Source organism: Chiloscyllium punctatum, chromosome 1 (assembly GCF_047496795.1).
Source record: "Chiloscyllium punctatum isolate Juve2018m chromosome 1, sChiPun1.3, whole genome shotgun sequence".
NCBI lineage: Eukaryota > Metazoa > Chordata > Chondrichthyes > Orectolobiformes > Hemiscylliidae > Chiloscyllium > Chiloscyllium punctatum.
Genome location: NC_092739.1, coordinates 69,561,259 through 69,579,326, shown reverse-complemented (window position 1 = coordinate 69,579,326; position 18,068 = coordinate 69,561,259). Strand labels below are relative to the sequence as shown.

At 39.0% G+C, this 18,068-nt stretch overlaps 1 long non-coding RNA gene across 1 annotated transcript in view; it reads left to right on the top strand.

Moving 5' to 3' along the window:
- Window positions 1-18,068, top strand: part of LOC140476103 (uncharacterized) — a 61,468-nt gene that overhangs the window by 25,016 nt on the left and 18,384 nt on the right. Inside the window, exon 2 of the long non-coding RNA XR_011960409.1 lies at window positions 3,470-6,304. This is a non-coding gene — a long non-coding RNA (uncharacterized lncRNA). The remainder of the gene's footprint in view (window positions 1-3,469; window positions 6,305-18,068) is intronic.

The following is an 18,068-nucleotide window of genomic DNA, read 5'->3' as shown; positions in this document are numbered from 1 at the left end:
TTTGCTTTTTCAAATAAAGGTATCTGCCAATATCCCTGAGTAAGTCTAAATTAGAAATATAAGTTGCGTAACCCATCTTTTCAATATAGTCTTCCAAACATGAAATAGGATATGAATCAGATTTTGTAACTGCATTTACTTTGTGATAGACCACATATAATTGTTGGGTACAATCTGATTTTGGTACCATTGCTATGGATGACCTCTATTCACTACAGCTCACTTCGATTGTATTGTCTTTGAAGATGCTTTCAATCTGTTTTTGAACTTGTGCCAATTTTAAAGGGTTGACTCATGAAGGATGTTGCCTAATTGGAACATTTCCTATATCTACATTATGTGAATTTAGAGTCGAATAGTGTGGTGCTGGAAAAGCACAGCCAGTCAGGCAGCATCCGAGGAGCATGAGAATTGATGTTTTGAGCATAAGCCCTTCATCAGGAATTGCTCTCCTGCTCTTTGGATGCTGCCTGACTGGCTGTGCTTTTCCATCACCCCACTCTTTGACTCTGATCTCCAGCATCTGCAGTCCTCACTTTCTCAAACATGCGAATTTCGTTGATTCATTAGGTGCATCTCTAATTGCAAGTGCAAATGGAATTCCTTTATCCCCGTCTTCTGGATAGTCTTAACTATAAGCCCTCAACATGGTCTTTAAAGTTTGATGTCAACATTCTAATGCTCCCTGTAATTCTGGATGGTATGCAATGGATTTGAATTGTTTCATTCCCAAGCTATCCATATTCAGTTTATTTGTCATGGACCAGACCAAACCACCTCAAAAATATATTAAGAAGATATCCTAGACCCCAACTTTTCTTATTTTTAAAGGTTAAGTGTAAGGAGTTGTGTTCCAAGTGCAATTCAATTAGTCAAACTACCAGGCTTGAAGCAAAACATACTTTATTCTTACACTATAGTTAAAATATAAACAAAAGAACTATGAATTGGAATAGGTTAACTCTATTGGAAAGCTTAACAAGGTAATAGAATTTTAAATTACTAAACAGCAACTGTTTCAATATAGTAACATTCCATAAACACACTCTTGGCAAAGGCAAATCCAGTAAAATAGATTGTCTCATATTCAATTCTCCAGTCCAGGAGGAAAGAATATCAAGAGAAGACTCTGAGAGAGAAAGAAAGAGAACTCAACATGTGCAGTACCGGGGGAGGTGTATAGCAGAGAGAAACGTATACCAGCTTCCAAACCCCAGCAGCTACTGAAAGTTAAACTAAAATCTGAATCTGTGGGAGCTTGACCCCAGTTCATGCTGCTTCTGTTCTTCCAACTCTTTAAAAAAAAACCTCACAAGCTGTTTACCTTATTGGCTCAGTACCTCTGTCTCAAGCTTGCTTCATTAAAAAAAGGGGACAAAATATACCTTTTGAAGCTATAGTATCATCACAAGAGGGACAGCTGAAGGATAGTTTGGAATGTCTGAAATAGATTAGACGTCATGAGGGTTTCAATGACTTCAGATTTACAGCATCTTCCATCCAAAGCATTTTTTATTCACTTGCTAAGATTTTGTCAAAAGTCACACCGTAATATTTATCGATATATCTTGTTTCCAAAAGAAATTCTGTAGTTGGCGGTATTGAAGTTGGAATCACCAAGACTTCTAGGACATTATGTCTTAAGAAGTAAGGTAAAAATGTTTTGATCATTATGACAACTGATTGGACAAGTGTATTACCATTAATTATCATAGATTAATACAGGATAATGCATATAGTGCCTCTTTGGCAGTTAATTTAGCAATAGAAAAATTATTGAGGTTGTCTAAAAATCAGCTTTGTTTGCCCAGTTAACAACATAATTATTGCAATCACACTCTAGAACAGTAATTTCTGAATACTGATCAACATTATACCAAGTTAGTTAAAATCAGGAAATACAGGACTCAGTGTCGTTGTGAATTTTAGTGGTCAGCTTGTCAAGTTCCATTTTCTCATACAGGTTTCTACAATATTGTCTTGCTAGAGAACTAAGATATTAAGTTACAAATAAAGGTAAGAGAGTGTTTGTCTTCAATTACAGAAGTTGTGGTTGATTACTTACTGCAAAATATAAAGTCGGGCTTTTGGGCTCGTTGGCTTGCCTCAGGCAAAAACAAAAGAAAAATAAGAATAAAATTTTGCTTTTGGAATTGCGATTTCTGGGATTGAAGAAACTAATCTTCCACTCTGTTTATTCAATAGTTCTACTAATTTTATTCTTGGTTCTCATGTAAGAATTGTTCCTTCCACTGTGTCTCCAATCCTCCCAAATGCACTGTGTTCACACTGCTTTCTTTCCTAATAACATTTCAGCTCTATTGAACTTTTTAGCTTGTGTCCTGTCATTCAGAACTCATCCCTACTCCATTCCAGGCCCAGGTATGGCCAGTCTTTCTTCTTCTTTAGATGTTTTTATGTAGTGTCGAGCGTAGCCCTCTGTGTTGACTTCATGGGGGATTGCTGCCATACACTAATGCACTGGAAAGGTGTTTTGCTAGTAAATGCCAACAATTAAGCTAGTGTGGCCGGTTTGCTCAGTTGGCAGGGTGGATGGCATGAACTAGATCCGTGAAAGCAAAGCATGGTTGGAATGAGTATAAAAGCAATTGGAAGATTTCAAACCAAATACTAGAGGGAAAAATGCAAGTTTTAATATAAATTGATGCAAAATAAAAAAAATCAAATAATTGTAATACTACAAGGATATGCTTTAATGTTTTAAAATATTTTTGTACTTGGGCAAAAATTGAAATCACTGCTAATTTTGTTACATGGTAATATACGTTCCTATAGTTACTGATCTTCATTGCAGGTTCAGTGGTGTTCTTTTTCTGGAAGAAAAAGCGAATATTGTCTCTTAGGAAATTAAATGGCGCACATTAGCACGCCTGAAATTGTTACAATAGTTTGTCTTACAATATGGATGCAATAATCATTAAGTTTTCTGAAGCTATATTTAAAATGTGTATAAACGTGTCAGTATATTGATTTTGGCGGTGGGGATAGCCACCAGCCTGGGGAGTTCAGAGAGTGCATGATTTTGGAGATTCATTAGCTCAATAATAACAATTTCACATATTAATCTACCTCTCTAGAAAGTCACTACCTGCAGAAGTTTTTTTTAAACTATTTGCCCTACTGCAAATATTTTGAACTAAAAAACTCAAACTTTGGATCCAAACGTAATCTGACCTTTGTGGTCATGCGTTATGAATTTGAAGTTTGGATTGCCTCGGGAAAAAAATGGAAACCAAGCAGCGAGATATCTATCCACCATATTCCAATATGTCTCATGACAGAGTGACTCAAAAGAGCTGGAGCAGCGTCGATTACACATCAGAATGGACTGATCCCACATCCTAATTAAGAGAAGACAGGGGGGAAATAAATGAGACAGAAATTAATTGTACATTTAATCAGAGGTTATTTCAATTGTTTCAGATTGATATTTCTGTTTAATGTGCAGGCAGCCATTATTTAATAGCTACTTGTCGCAAGTCAATGAAGTCCCACGTGATAGATCCGAACGATACCTTAATGTATCTTCTGCAGACTGAGATTGGCGAAAGAAATACTACGCGTATAGACTTTGCAGGTATTTCACTCTATGAGGAAACATGTTGAGATAATAGTAAGCAAACAATAAGCATAAAATTACCAGAAGTTGATGGGGACCGGCGAGTATATTTTTCCGAATGTGTCTTAACGTGAGGCGGGTCGTACCATTTCGGGTACCCAATCCGAACAGGTGGAGTCCTTTTAATAGCCACGGTCTTCACCCTGAGCTGAGTGGGATTTTGGAATCACTTTTATATTGCAGCTTCACCATGTACAGGACAAAACAATTGTCATTGAATTTGGAAATAAAATCTGCTCATGATGAAAAAAATAGAATAGCCACGGCCTGACAATTCCTCGTTTGGGCTCTTGGGGCACTGAGCCAAGAGACCCGGTTGAAATCCCTACCTGCTCCAGAGGTGTGTCATAGGAAAATATCTACAATTCCTTTGTTCAGTGCAGAGCCACCCAGTCTGCTGACGTACATCACTGGGTTCGGACTGACCTGCAACGGCTTCACCTTGGGAAGCGGCAAGCGCTGGGAAGCCTAAAGTTCACGTCAAAATAGTAAAAGAAAGTTGAATGTTACAGCAAACAACTGGAGCGTAACCTATATCTGCATGTGGGACGTAACGTGATGGATTTGTCGAGTACCCTGGAATAGTAGCGGCCAGCCCCATAGATTGACATAGACAAGAGTTAGGGCGAATGATGCTTGTTGCAAATTAAATTCCCTTCCTCTCCACAAGATGCAGAATGTATGTTCATTTATAACAGAAGATTACATGACCATTCAAACCATGATGAGTCTCTAACGTTTAAAATAGTTGATTCCAGAATCCAGGGCGATTTCATGAGCAATGAATGACTTGCGTTTCACATTTACCTTGTTCACGCAATAGAGAAGGGTGATTTCGCTTAAATGACTTTAGCTGCGGTATATTTAGTGGAACTATTACAAACACGCAAAGCCCAGTGAATCTTAGCGATAATGCTGCGAATTGGTCTCGCAGCAAACAAGAGTTTGGAAAAGCAAGAATGAAATCCGCCGTATCGCTTCCGTCTCACGAGTTAGTTTTCCAGTGGGATTAGTGCGAACGTTTAGGCAAACGCTTGTTTCACGGTGTTTCTGGCGGGTGGCGACGCGATGGCAGTCCTCACTTTTACCCTGTTAGATTAGTTCATAGATTGGCGCAACATCGAGGGCCGAAGGGGCCTGTTCTGTGCTGTATTGTTCTATGTTCTATGTTCTAACGCTTTGCTTCCCTTGAACATGTAGTAGCTAGTTGTTTGCAGGCGTTTCATTTTTCCTGCGCCCAAAATATATGTTTGGAATTCTATCCCATGTATAGCAGTGTAGTAAAGGGTCATTAGAAACTGAACTAGGTGCCAGTTTGTTACAGGTAGAAATTAAAGTTAAAGGTTTCCTTCCACATACGAACATGGAAATAGGATAAGAATAGGCCATTCAGCCCATCAAGCCTGCTTTGCCATTCAGTTAGATTCTGGCTCATCTCCCTGAGCCATCGTTCCCTACAATCTCCACAGCCTCACTGTCATTACAGTTCAGGAATCTATGCCTGTCTACCTTGAGCCAGATCAATGTTTTGAGTTTCCGCAGCTGACTCAGATAAAGAATTCCAAAGATTCACCAACCTCTGAGGGAAGAAATTCTTCCACATTCCCCTTCTATATGACATAGCTACTTTCACGTTTGGAAGGCACCTCAGAATTAGAAATCTATATTCAAAAATGTAAGTGGAACAAACAATAAGCTCTTTATTTTCCTATGTTAGTTAGGTTTCCTTTACATCTGGAGCTGCTTGATTATAAAAGCATCTTATTTAAGTGTTAATTAGAAATAAGGACATAATATTCAGCCACAATCTGGAAGCTGACTGCTCGCCATAAGCATAATTCAGATTTTTTTTAAAAATCAGCCTTATTTTAACTGCAGGAAATAATAGATTGATACGATATGAAACGCAGTAGCTGACCCAAAATAACTACATCTCTTGATATTTCAGCAAGATTAAGTTCCTCCTGCGTTTCTGGGTGCCACAAGCTGTAAATGTCAAACTGTAAAGGAAAGCATTTGTTCAATAATTTATACAGAATAAACATATTCTCCGATGCGATCGTGGAGAGGCTGTGATTGAAACAATGACCAGGTCAACCTGTTTCCGACTGATTTCAGGGATCGAAATAATCCAATTGCTCGAGAGGCAGTAAGGAGGCTGTGTCCATAGGGGGCGCTATGAATCCCTGCCTTTCAAGTAATTGAAAGGCAGTAGCGGATTCTAATTAGTTTATCTGTGTATAATATTAGCTCATAGAGTTGGTTAATAATCACAACTTATTTCTAAAGAAACAAATATAGCAAAAACTGAGTGTATGTTAAAGTGTAAAGTTGCATGTTACGTTAGAACAGCTGGAATGTTTTTGTTCTGTTAATATGCAATGTGACTGGAAATAGCTTAACCATCAACAAAAATGGTAAGCAATGTAGAATCTAATTTTTCAGTTCAAAACTTAATTAGCCATTTTAAAAGGTTAACGCCAGCGCCTGAGACTGTTTTTTGTTTAATAATCCTATTACTGATGGCTCATCATGTATAAAATGGTGCGGTATGATGCAAAAAAACCACATTAGTTTATGTGTGGATTGTAACAGAAATATGTTACATATTCTGTAAGGAGAAAATGCAATAATTTCGAATGTGAACGTTTGCCGGTTCACTGTGTAAGTATTAGTGCTTACCTTATTTGATTTTTTTCTTAGTCTTGAACATCAACCTTAATTTAGATTCAGAGTAGCGTAGTCTTTCAAACAATTGTAGTTTAAACCGCGATTGTGGCCTTAATGTTTGTCTCGATGTGGATCGTTAACATAGGATAGGTATTATCTGCTTTGCGTGTTTGATCTGAAGTATGCAACATTTATAATTGTTAAAAAATAAAAATGAGTTTGTAGTGTTTCTGTAAAACAATGAAAGCACATGAAAATGTATGTATACTGTTCACTCGCTTCGCCAAAAAAATAGTTAAATGTTTTTGATATTCTTTTTGCCTTTCCGGGTTGTTTTATTTATGATGGTTCTGGACAGATTATTGAGCATGTATTTGGAAATCCAAAAAGCTAAATTAGGAAAGAGGTCGCTATGAGGTTTCTTTTTTTTTTATTTTTAGAAGACTTGTAGCCTCTTAGCGTTTGTTCATGTGAATTGAGAAACAGTTAATCAAGATTGTTATTGGACGTGTTAATTATCTATGTGAAGACACAGCCCTCCGTGAAGGAGATTTGCTTTGACGTTTTGTACATATACATTTTTAAAACGTTCCCACTTGTAATGTATCTCTCTTGGAAATTTTCCAGCTTTTTTGAACTTACTGTTTTAAAGGAAAGGATTAACAATAATATTCAGCTTTTTCGAAGTCAAAAAGATTAATTTCCTCACATTGTACGGTTGTGTACGAGCAAATGAATGCTTTTACCTCGCGAGTGTGGAATGTATCGTTTGAAAGAGTGGAATGTACATTTTGTGCTCGATGCTCTTAAAGTGAGATGGGGGAGGGGATTAATTCTGAATGCATTACTTTTTATTATCTAACGTGATCCAGTCCCTCTATATGAGTTATTGCATAGCTACAATAGCAATGTCGAAACGAACTCTGCAGAAGATTTCCTCCACATATTTTGATTAAAATTACAGTATGTGGATTCCTATAATCTTACAAAATCAGAATCAATTTATTTTCTTGCTCCAAAAAATTGAAATCCCAGTGTAGCGCCAGATTGATGTTATTTATCACCTTGAAAACAATAAAGTCAAACGTCAAATGCGAGAAAACATAGCAAAGGATATAATATCCTTTGGTAAAGTTAAATAATCAACAGTACTTGGAGCGAAAACGTATTGCTTCGTTTGTGCCGTTGTAAATGTATGTGGCAAGAGAGCTGACTGAGTCTGTGTAATGCTGTGCAAATTGGTTAAATACTGCAGTTATATAGTTTTCAAACAATCACATTATTTTGCAACTTTTAAGGAAACTATTTTGTTCCTTAGTAAACCGCCAACTTGTGTTTTTGAAATTATAAGAAGGCCTATAGTAAGGGATAGCCTATAGTGCGTTAGGGAATAATTATATAGAATAAGTACCGTTTTGTGCAAATAACATTCTTTCTTTAAAATGATTTAACCTGGGGATACTTTAGAATGAATAAAATCGAATAGTCTCGCTAATAACCACCCCTGTCTAATCTTTATTTTAAAACCCCCGCTGTTATGATGCACCAACAATGAAGGGAATATATGCATTTTCACCAAAACAAGCGCAATTACTAAGGAAACCAACTTCCTCAGTATTCGTGCCATTTGCTCCGTTTTAAAGCTGATTCATCACCGGGTACCAAGCGTTTTCTGAAGAATTTCCTATAGAATATGTGGGAGGAGACAAAAGAATGCAGCCCGACACGACTGACAAGAGAAGTCAAAGCCAGTAAATGGAAGAATCAAAGCTACAAAAAAATGGGAATCCAGATGAAATCGAAAAATAAAAGGCTCCGATTCTTTTCTCAGCCGTAAAGAAAAGTTCACCAAAGCAAACAGGGCGAAGAAAGAGGACCAGAGAATACAAACCAGAAAATAGAAAGAGGAGAAAAAAGGGGGAAAGGAAACATTCATATGAATACATTTCCTTTGTAGCTGAATACAGTGGCAGTAAAAAAAAGAGCAGCAACCCCATTGGAAATGTCAAGATAGACAAAGTTTAATACAAACACGTCTTCTTAATGTTAATCGAATTATGCGCTTTAACGAGATCTCATCAGATTGATATCCTTCCTCCTTCTTATCTACAATCAGAAAACGCATCAAAGAACATTTAACTGAACGATTTCGTTATAAAATCCAAAGCGTTTAGTGTTTGTTTTTGCCTTGTTTTGAACTGCGCCGCAGCAACGTTAGAGTTCCCCTGTTAAGCGCTAAAATATTTTAAGTTGTTACCCAACAATAGACATCTTTCTCTTCCCGGATTTATTTTAATTTGCCATTGACTTTCCTTATGATTTTCGGTATTTGCTACCTCAGATATACATCGAACCAACAAACAGCACAAACAATGGACATCATTATCTTTATTAGTCTTTAACCCTGGTTGCAGTTGCACAATGCTTTTACTCTGGACTGTTTAATAAAGAGAGGATAAAGAGAACGCCATGTGAACGGTCGAAGAGGAGAGAAATTTGCCTCTTTCAGGCGAAGTGGTTTTGTCCAGTCTCTGCATGTGTTCGATAATGTGACAGGATTCCGTCGGGTTAGTCCTGGGGCAGGGAGGAGCTTCACAGTGTGAAGATTTAACACGTTCCCTCTACCTTCCGTTTTGGGTTCAGATTGACCATTCTGTATCACGTTACTTAATAGAAATCATTGAACATACTGCATGTTTGTAATTAAAATGTATATATACTGGACTGTTTATCCACACCAAATCCTGACAAAACAGGATAGAACTTTATCCAGAACCGCTCTTTGAAATAAAATTGCCATTATATGTTGATAAAACATAAACTAACAAGGGGAACAATAGAGGTTAAGTGCTGAAGGTAACCAGAGTGCTTCATGCAGGTATCTCTTTCACTTTCCCGATGTTGTGCATTTGGCAGGTAAACCCTGTTGGATTTAAGTCATTCAATCCCATGTCAGACGTTAGATTCCTGTTACAAAGGGGAACTGTGCTCTGTTGGACCATTTTGAACAGTGCATTCGCAGGTCGCATCTCATCAGTGCGAATTCACGGTGTTCGGTTGCTGTTGTGGTACGTTCGTGTTCTAGGCATTTGGCGTTAGTGTTTTACTCGATCAGTCAGGTGTAAAGGTGTCTCGGGGAGGGGGGAAGAATTCATGCAATGACCGACAATGTAGAATGCCACCGAGAAAATAAAGAGTAAGCGCGAAGACTTCACTAAATCAGGAAATACGAACTTAATGGCACCATAATTCCACAGTGTGGGTGGACAAACACGGTGGAAACAAAGTTTTGCCAGAAAGATATGAATTGTGTTCTCTATTGGAGCGGACCGGTTTTCTCGTGAGAAAGGCAGTGAGAGAGCACAATGTTTTCTGGGGCGTGGATAGGTGGCAGTAACTTGCAACCTCTCAACATCCACATAAAAGGCATCAGTGAAATGCGCACACTTAAACGGTGCATTCAGCACCTTGTACTTTTACCTGTCAATAATTCCGCAGGGAATTCCATTGTTTTTCTTCTCTGTGAACCGAGCCTCTCCTTGAACTGATCTGCAACTATTTTGCAAGACCGGATTAACACTTAATTTAGACATTTTAAAACAATCTAACAATTAGGGCATTCAGATCATATTAGGGAGGTTCTCTGAAGGTCGGATCCTGGTCCTTTACCAAATGAGGATTCCGAAAACTTGTTATAAATTCTCACCTTCATGCATTGTCATTGCTAAACTATGGAAGCACACGACAACTTCCCAACCACGTGTGACAGAAAGTAAGTTGCCGTGTTTATTTGTGCTTCATGAATATCTCAAGGGACATCATTTCTCTGATGAAGGGCTTTTGCCCGAAACGTCGATTTCGCTGCTCGTTGGATGCTGCCTGAACTGCTGTGCTCTTCCAGTACCACTAATCCAGTATCATTTCTCAATAGTTCGATTCCAATCTCAAGGTCGGAAGTCAGATTTCTAAGGAATGCAGGTGTTCGGTTCCCCACTCCAATCCTGCTCTGGAGACAATGCTGTTACTTTTTAATCTGTGCCTAGCCCTTGTTTATTTTATCGCTTTGAATCAATTTATCCTAATCGCTGATCTTATGTCTACATATTTTTTTCTCTGTTGAAGTGCTTTAAAAAATATCAGTATTTTAAATAAATATATTCATCGTTTGTTTTAGACGGTGGAGAAACTTAGAACCGCGTGTGTAGTGAATAAAGACGTTCCTTGTCAATTTCCCTGGGTTTCATTGGGGTTTGGTCAATCTCTATAAAAAAAAATTGATTATTTTTCTTTTTTGCAAAGCAATGTGGAAAATTAATTGCAAGCAATTAATTATTAATAACGCTTAAACAGCTTCATCATCTCACTTTAATGAGAGATATTCGCTTATGTCCCCCCAGTGAAGAGCAAATGTCAGGCTCATCGTAATACTTATTGCTTTATCAAAAATAATCTGCAAATAAATTAATCAAAGTTAAATATACCATGCGTGTAGATCATTTGTCAGTAATAGATGTATATTAAGATTTGCCGATATTATTTTCTGTCATTCATTGTAACAAAGTGAACATTTATTGCATATATATTAAAAATTATCCCGTAATCGACTGTTGCCAGAATTGACGTTATTGGAGAGTTCCTTGAGGTGAAGTCCCGTTGGAATAATTCTATGCTGGCGATTCCCTTCGGAAAAATGCTTCAAGAACTGCTTGAAACCGCTGCTAAATTGAGCTGTTTGACTAACAGTCCATCATTCAACCATAAACAGTTTGAGTATGTAACAGACGACGGACTTTACTGTAAAACTACATTTGTTGTAAAGAAACCATACATTATATAAGTGCATTTGACAAATTGTTGGAACAGCGAACAGTTCACTCTCTTGTTTGGTCGCAGGTTACATCATGTTCCAGACCAGCATAAACTCTCATTAATACATAAGAAATATTGGTCCATAAACATGATCAGTTAGGCACATAAGGGTGGCATTGTATATTGTTGTTGACCTAAAATTCGTCCTAAAATAGACAGGGAATTGGATATGCATAAGGAAAAGCCGTTCTTTGTTTTCGGTTCCTGGGTAGATGAATGGAGTATGTCATGCAGATGATTAGTTTGTACTATTAAATTGTCAGAAAAGGAAGGGTTTCTCTAATAATCACGTTTTTATGAAGAAATATGAAGGAAGAGACCGAAGGAGACAGAAAGGGGTGGTAATGTGAAGGCCGAGAGGGTAAAGGAAACAAGGTGGTTGAGATGTGCATGTGTGGAGACTGTAAGTTTAAAAAGTTATGTGATTAAAATATTGGAAAACATTTAAAAGAGAAAGGAAATTACACTGAAGGTAAAGATAAATTGAAGAGGTGGAAAGCCCTGTGAAAACTGTGAAAAGTCAAATGAAAAGGGTTACAAATGGCAAAATCAATTCAGAGTAAATGAAACTGACAAAGATAATACAATGTACCAGAAGAAACGAGAGTCAGGATTGTAGTGATTTTATGCTTGGACGAAAAAAAAAGAAAAAATAGCGTTGTATAGATAAATCCTTGCTCAGCTATTGACGTTATGGCTAAAATATAAGTAAAATGTTGAATTGATGAGCCGGATTAGCGAGCCGTGCACAATGGGATAACTGGATGGAGATTGATGGCGCCTCCTGAAGTGCACGACATTCTGTCCGACCTGAGGCAATTACTGTCTCCTAATGGATGGACTGACTGCCACTGACCTCAGCACACTGTGGAACATACCATCCAAATGATCTAATCTGTAACTTTCTGTATTTAACAGATATTGCACCCTGGAATTATACTGGGAAATAGGAATATTGTGTGCTGTGTCCGAGGCAGTGTATCAAGTCATAGAAGCGGGAACTTGTGTTTGTTTTCAAATAGAGAGGCGATGGCCGTTCATGGCCCCACAGCGAGCATCAGCAGGTGTACACACACATTGTGCGTTGTCCTTACAACTCGCTTAATTGGATACGTTCACCGAACAGAACCCACCACTCCTAAACAGGAGGGACACAAACTTCTTAGGCAAACTATTGCAGCCACAGCTCCCACCTCCCAAATAATACAGATATATTTTAATGACACTGCAACTGTTTTATCTTATTTTCAACTAAACCTCGATATTGCCTTGGCTCGATCAGGTGCGCCCGATGGCACGCGTCAAATTGTTAAGAAACCTTCACTCCCACCGGGTTTTGGCAGGTTGAAAAGTCATTAGCGATTTTCATTTTGTCTGTTTCAGATTTCTCGTTAATTTCTCTTGTTACAGCAGGTTATAAATTGTGTATTGTTTTCGAATTGCCTTTTGATGTTTGTTTTATATAAAGCACAATTCATGGGCATGCATTTGTGTGCTGTCATCCTTCAGACTACTCAGAGCTTTTTATCCCTTGTTAACTTTTTACATCGCATGTTAACAAGATGGAGCAATCCCTTTCCCCGCTATTATCAAATCAGTGTTGACTCGGACACTCGCCCTTTTTTGTGTTCATTGTGTCGCTGCCCTCACTTGAAGATTTATGTATTTTTGATATTAAATTCCTTCATTCATTAAACCTGCTCTCTTGTTGACTTTTCTTGACCTCTGCCCCCATCCCTAAACTTTCCCATATTTAATACTGAATCATTTTTTCAATGTCAGGCGCTTTGTTGCTTTCCAGTTGACTGCTGTTCCCTTTGGCATGTGCTGTTTGTTCTGTTCTTGAACTTCACAGGGTCACCTAGTCAGTGTTGTGATGTTGCAAGGTTCCTGCAATCTGAACCTTGCCTTCCCCCAGCGGTATCATGTCTAACAAGCCACTCGCCGCACTCCCCCGTCCCCACCAGTTCCCTAATTAGTTAAACAAACACCTTCCCTAATGATCCCCCAGGCCTCCGTGTCCCTCTGGGTTTTGTTTCCTTCAGTTCCTGGTGTATTTGTCGTCCTGCTGGAAGCTTGGCCTTTCTGACCTGAGGCATCCCAGTTGTGCTCCTCAGAGCGGTATCCCTTGTCCAATCCTCTCGGGCCAAAGGCCAGGACCATGGGAGCGTTGCATGCCACCAGCTGCTGGAGGTGACACTGGTCACAAAGGACACGGGAAGGGGAGAACTTTTACTCGTAGATGATAAATAATGTCTTCATTCATCTTCACTGGGACTTGGTGCGTGCCACAGCCTAGGAGGCTGGCAGATCGAATGAGGACATGCACTGAAAAGTCTTTGCATGAGCTCTGGAGAGGGCACATTCACAAATGGCCCCTCGTAATCTGCTCAGCATCATTCAAGTTTCCGGCCGTTTCTAGCTTTGGCGTTGCCTGTTGTTTTGTTTCTTACTTGGCTGTGCATTTGTGCCCTCGGGGTCCCTGTAAAAATTGATACTAATTGTAGGGGCTGCACACTGCTGGTTGCTCAACGCCCCAGGGCTGGTGTGGACCTGCTTGTCAATGCCTTAATTGACAAGAGCTTGTCTGTATTTAGGAGCAGCTGTTCCTGAACATTGGCACACCAACACACTCTTATCTTGACACAGAACCCCCGCCCCGCCCGAAGCAGTCGAAGGGCAGAACTGGTTAAAACTTAAAGAATATTTATTGAAACCCCTTTGGTAATGTGACAAGAGACAGCCTCCAAATCTCCCTCTCCCAGTAGGATTCATCAACTTTGCAGTCTATCAGTTTGTCTGGGAGCTACGTTCCCTTTATTAAGAGGTGGCAATTTAGAACCATTAGGCAGGTGTCAATATTCTGCAGCAATATATCAAAGCAAACAAGACAAGACATGCACGGTAACGATCCGGTTAATCAGTGCATTACCCGGTCGCCGAATAGTTTGTCTGCATGATATACATTAGGAATACTGACTGCTTTGTTCCATACTAGAGGTTAGAGATCTATTTCAACTGCTAGACCCCAACTTGTAGCCCACTGAAGCTACAGAGGTTAGGTTTTACAGGATATCCTTATTATCGTTCCTTAAATGATTAACAAGTCAAAAGTTTTTAAGTAATTGAAGTGACTATAGAGACCTGCTTATGGTCGTTTGTAAAAATGCTGGTTTAGCGTCTGGGGAGATGTACAGTGAAGAACAGCGAAGTTGCACATTTGTATAGGACAATCAGAACTCAGGAGTCGAATCTTAGCGCCGTACATTGACCAAATGTAAAGATCGGTAAGGCCCAACTCTAACTTTACAGTGTCCCAGAGCATCCAACATATGAGTCAATTTCGATAGTATCTGACAGACCGTGCAACAAAAAGCACAATCTCGGTCCATCACTATTTATATAGCGGCCGATGGACAACTTAAAAGCAACAACCTTAATTATTACTATTGAAGGTGGCCCTTTTGGTTTTTCTGAGTACTCTCTGAAAAGCAGTAATCACCAATTACGAGGAGAATATCACTGAACCGAACAATTATGTTTTTCAATCCACTCCGACGTTTCCTTAGGGGAATAGCCATCGTCCAATAAAAATTATTGTAGATTCCACAAAAACAGTTAAATTGTGTAAATATGTTTACATGCGGGATAGGCAGAAATATATTTGGAATACACACAGGGGATATATGCCTGTGTGCACGCGTGAACATGAATAATAAGCTTGTTATCTCCTTTTGACATTTGTGGATTTTTAACAAAAAAATCACTAACTTTTTACCCGTTTTCCAGTTTTTTTTTCTGCAGGGACAATACCAACATTGATGCACTCGGCTGGAGTTCCACTGCTGGGGATCTTTGGTGCCGTTTTAGGCGCCTTTAGATTTCATCAATCAAACTGACTGCAATTTTCCATAAAAATGCTGAATTTGGGTCAGAATCTGGGCAAAGCAGATAAAGATCATTGAAGCTGTCTTGTGAGATGATAAATGGAGCGCCTTTCAGGCAAATAAAACAAGAGTTTTAGTTTGGTTTCACTTTCATTGATTATGGATATACTCGAGTTTGAAATATATATATATAAGATATACATACACTCCATTGAAGCTGATCTTTGTGCCCAGTTTGGGCTCGAAGAAAGCGTTTAAGGGACCAGTGCTGGCACCTCGCTCCTATATTACTGCATCTAAGCTTAGGTGTTAGAAACTTTATTCATTTTGGTTAAGGTAATTAAGATTTAACCGCGAAGGTACAGAGGGTGGACGTGTTGCAACTTTAAACAGTTCTAACCAAGTGGCAATACTACATTGAAACATCCTTCTTAAAATGTTAGATATTTTGCATTGAAAGTTTTAGTTATTCCGGCGTTCTTCGTTTCAAACAACTCAATTGTATTTTATGTGTGTTTAAATCTCCGAGAAAATAAAGGACAAAAGAAGCCCGGACATGAATTAGAATAAAGGGGTCATCTTTTACAAAGTTTGAAACGATTACCACGCTGCCATAGATAATGACACACTATAGCAACACGGGATCAATGAATGTAATCCCAGCTCCAAGTTTGTATTCTTGTAGTTTATCAAAGCAGTTAAAAAGAAAAATGCCTGAGCGCATCACACCAATAAATCACATCCAGTCACAAAACTGGATCTTTACTTTCTGCGAGTTGCAAAGTCTTTTTTAAGGATCTAAGCGACACATGAGGTGATTGTGAATCTGACATGGCTGTACTGTGCGATTGTCAGGAGAGAGGTGAGAAAGAAAGTGCTAGATGGATGAACGGTGTTTAATGATGTTACAGAAACAAACTAGGCACAACGTATGAAGGTGAAGGAAATGGAAAATTGCAGAACGTGTGGGAGGGAAGTGTGACCATACAGTAAAATGGACCAGAGTTCAGGAGATGGAAACACGAAGAATCCACATGGAGGCTGAGCCGTGAAAAACAAATTAAAACAACGCAAATAGCAACAAACTGAGAAGGGGATAAAAGCGATTATATGATATCTGTCAAAACAAATATTTCATGGGCTATGAATTAAATAATTCACAGAAAGGCAAATCAAATTATTAGCTACAAGGCAACCATTGGAGAGTTACAAGGGACAGGCGGAACGGGGAGAGGGCAGAAAGCAGCAAAAAGTGCGCACTACAGGGAGAAAGAAATGAATCGATTAATACGAGAAAAAGGGGACTGAGAACTGCCAAGCTACTGAGGGGAGAGGGAGAGTGAAAGAGGAAGGAGGGAGAGTGGCGAGGTGTTTGCTGTCGCGGTGATTTGCTCTTGGAAATGCGCATTTTAAATAGGAGGCTGCTGCTGCAGCCGAGGTGCTGCCGGCGGAGGAAGAGCAACCCCGGCCGGGGCACGCAATGCCACTCACTCCGGCGGGGGGTTCGCAGCTCCGAGCTGCCCGCCTCTGCTCACTCTCAAAGACTCTTTGACCAACTCTGCGGGCTCCTCACCGGAGGAGTCTAGCGCAACATAAAAGAGCATTATGAAAATTATAATATTAACCACAGAGCATGTCCATCTTAGCTGCTTTGCAGCTTTTATGCATTGACCAGAGTCTTCAGCTGGTTTTATTTGTAAATATCCATTTCAATTCACTGCCTTGAATAGAGCAACAGTACTTTCTTTATACACAAACTTTTCTGCTTCGTGAGTTCCTTGATTTTTTTTGCTTAGTTTATCGCAGATTCGGTCTTTGTCACTGTAAAGCACAGACACAGTTGTCATACTGCCAAACTATCGCTGATGATAAATGATCTCCGTCTGTTGTTGGGATTTTTTTTGTGTGAAAAGTACTAGATTTTAGTTATGTGGAGCGAGAAAAAAAGACATTCAATGAACACCAAACAAAAGGTGAGTATCTTTAGTGCAGTATTCGTGTAAAGACGCTATTGTCAAATTCAAAGTTTAAGAAAGTTAACATTTGCTCTTCAAAGGTTTGAAGCACTCAAGGCAACAGTTAAATATAACTGGGTCAGCTTCAGCTCGTCCCTTTGAAGTTTGATTGAGAGGTTTTAACCAATGCATTTCAATTCATCAAACAAAACAGAATATAGGTGAGTGCAGACCACAAGAACTGTGAGTTTCAGTTGAATGATTTAAATATAATTGTATTTCATTTTAAAATTCTCTTTTCTTTGTTAAAGAGTTTGCGGTAAAGTTAGTAAATCAGCTCCAATGCTCCTAGAGGGTTTGGCACTCTAGTGCATGGTAAGACATTTGCTTCCTTATCATTTAGACTGTTGTAAATGCTTTCTTTTCAAGTAAACAGCAGTAAATAATAAAGTTGGCCGCCAGTACTGGGATACACAAGACTTTGCACATCACGCTGAAGGAGATGCAGTTGGAAATGATGAAGCAATTAAGTTTCCCGATATTAGTGGAAAGAAGGGATGCATGAGATGATTTTCTTTGGTGCATTGAAGACAAATCTGTGGTGCAGGTGCATAGGGACCTCATCATACTGCACTGTTGTGTATTTCTTTTTAGGAGGGCGGTTTAAGCAGGTGCCGTGCTAAAAACAAAAGGGTTGTTTGGGTTATATATCGAACCATGAAGAATTGTTTAATTTGACGAGAAAGTGAAAGCACTGGATGTTCCTGTGAAGTGACATTTCCTGTGGCGAAGCCTGCATTGGCTGCTAATAGATATCTAATTGATGGGTGAAGTCCCATTTCCGCGCTGTTTGCTTTATTGCTCCATTCCGTCTGGTGGAAAATATAACGTTAATCAGATCTTTAATTCCTCCAGGATTTCGTGTGAGCTTGCTCCACAGAAAACAATCGTTATTAAAAACATTTAAGTGGAGACCCAGCTCCCTCTTTTCCTCTCCTTTAATTTTGCTCGCTTTTAAAACCAAAATCTTCGGACTTAGAACACATA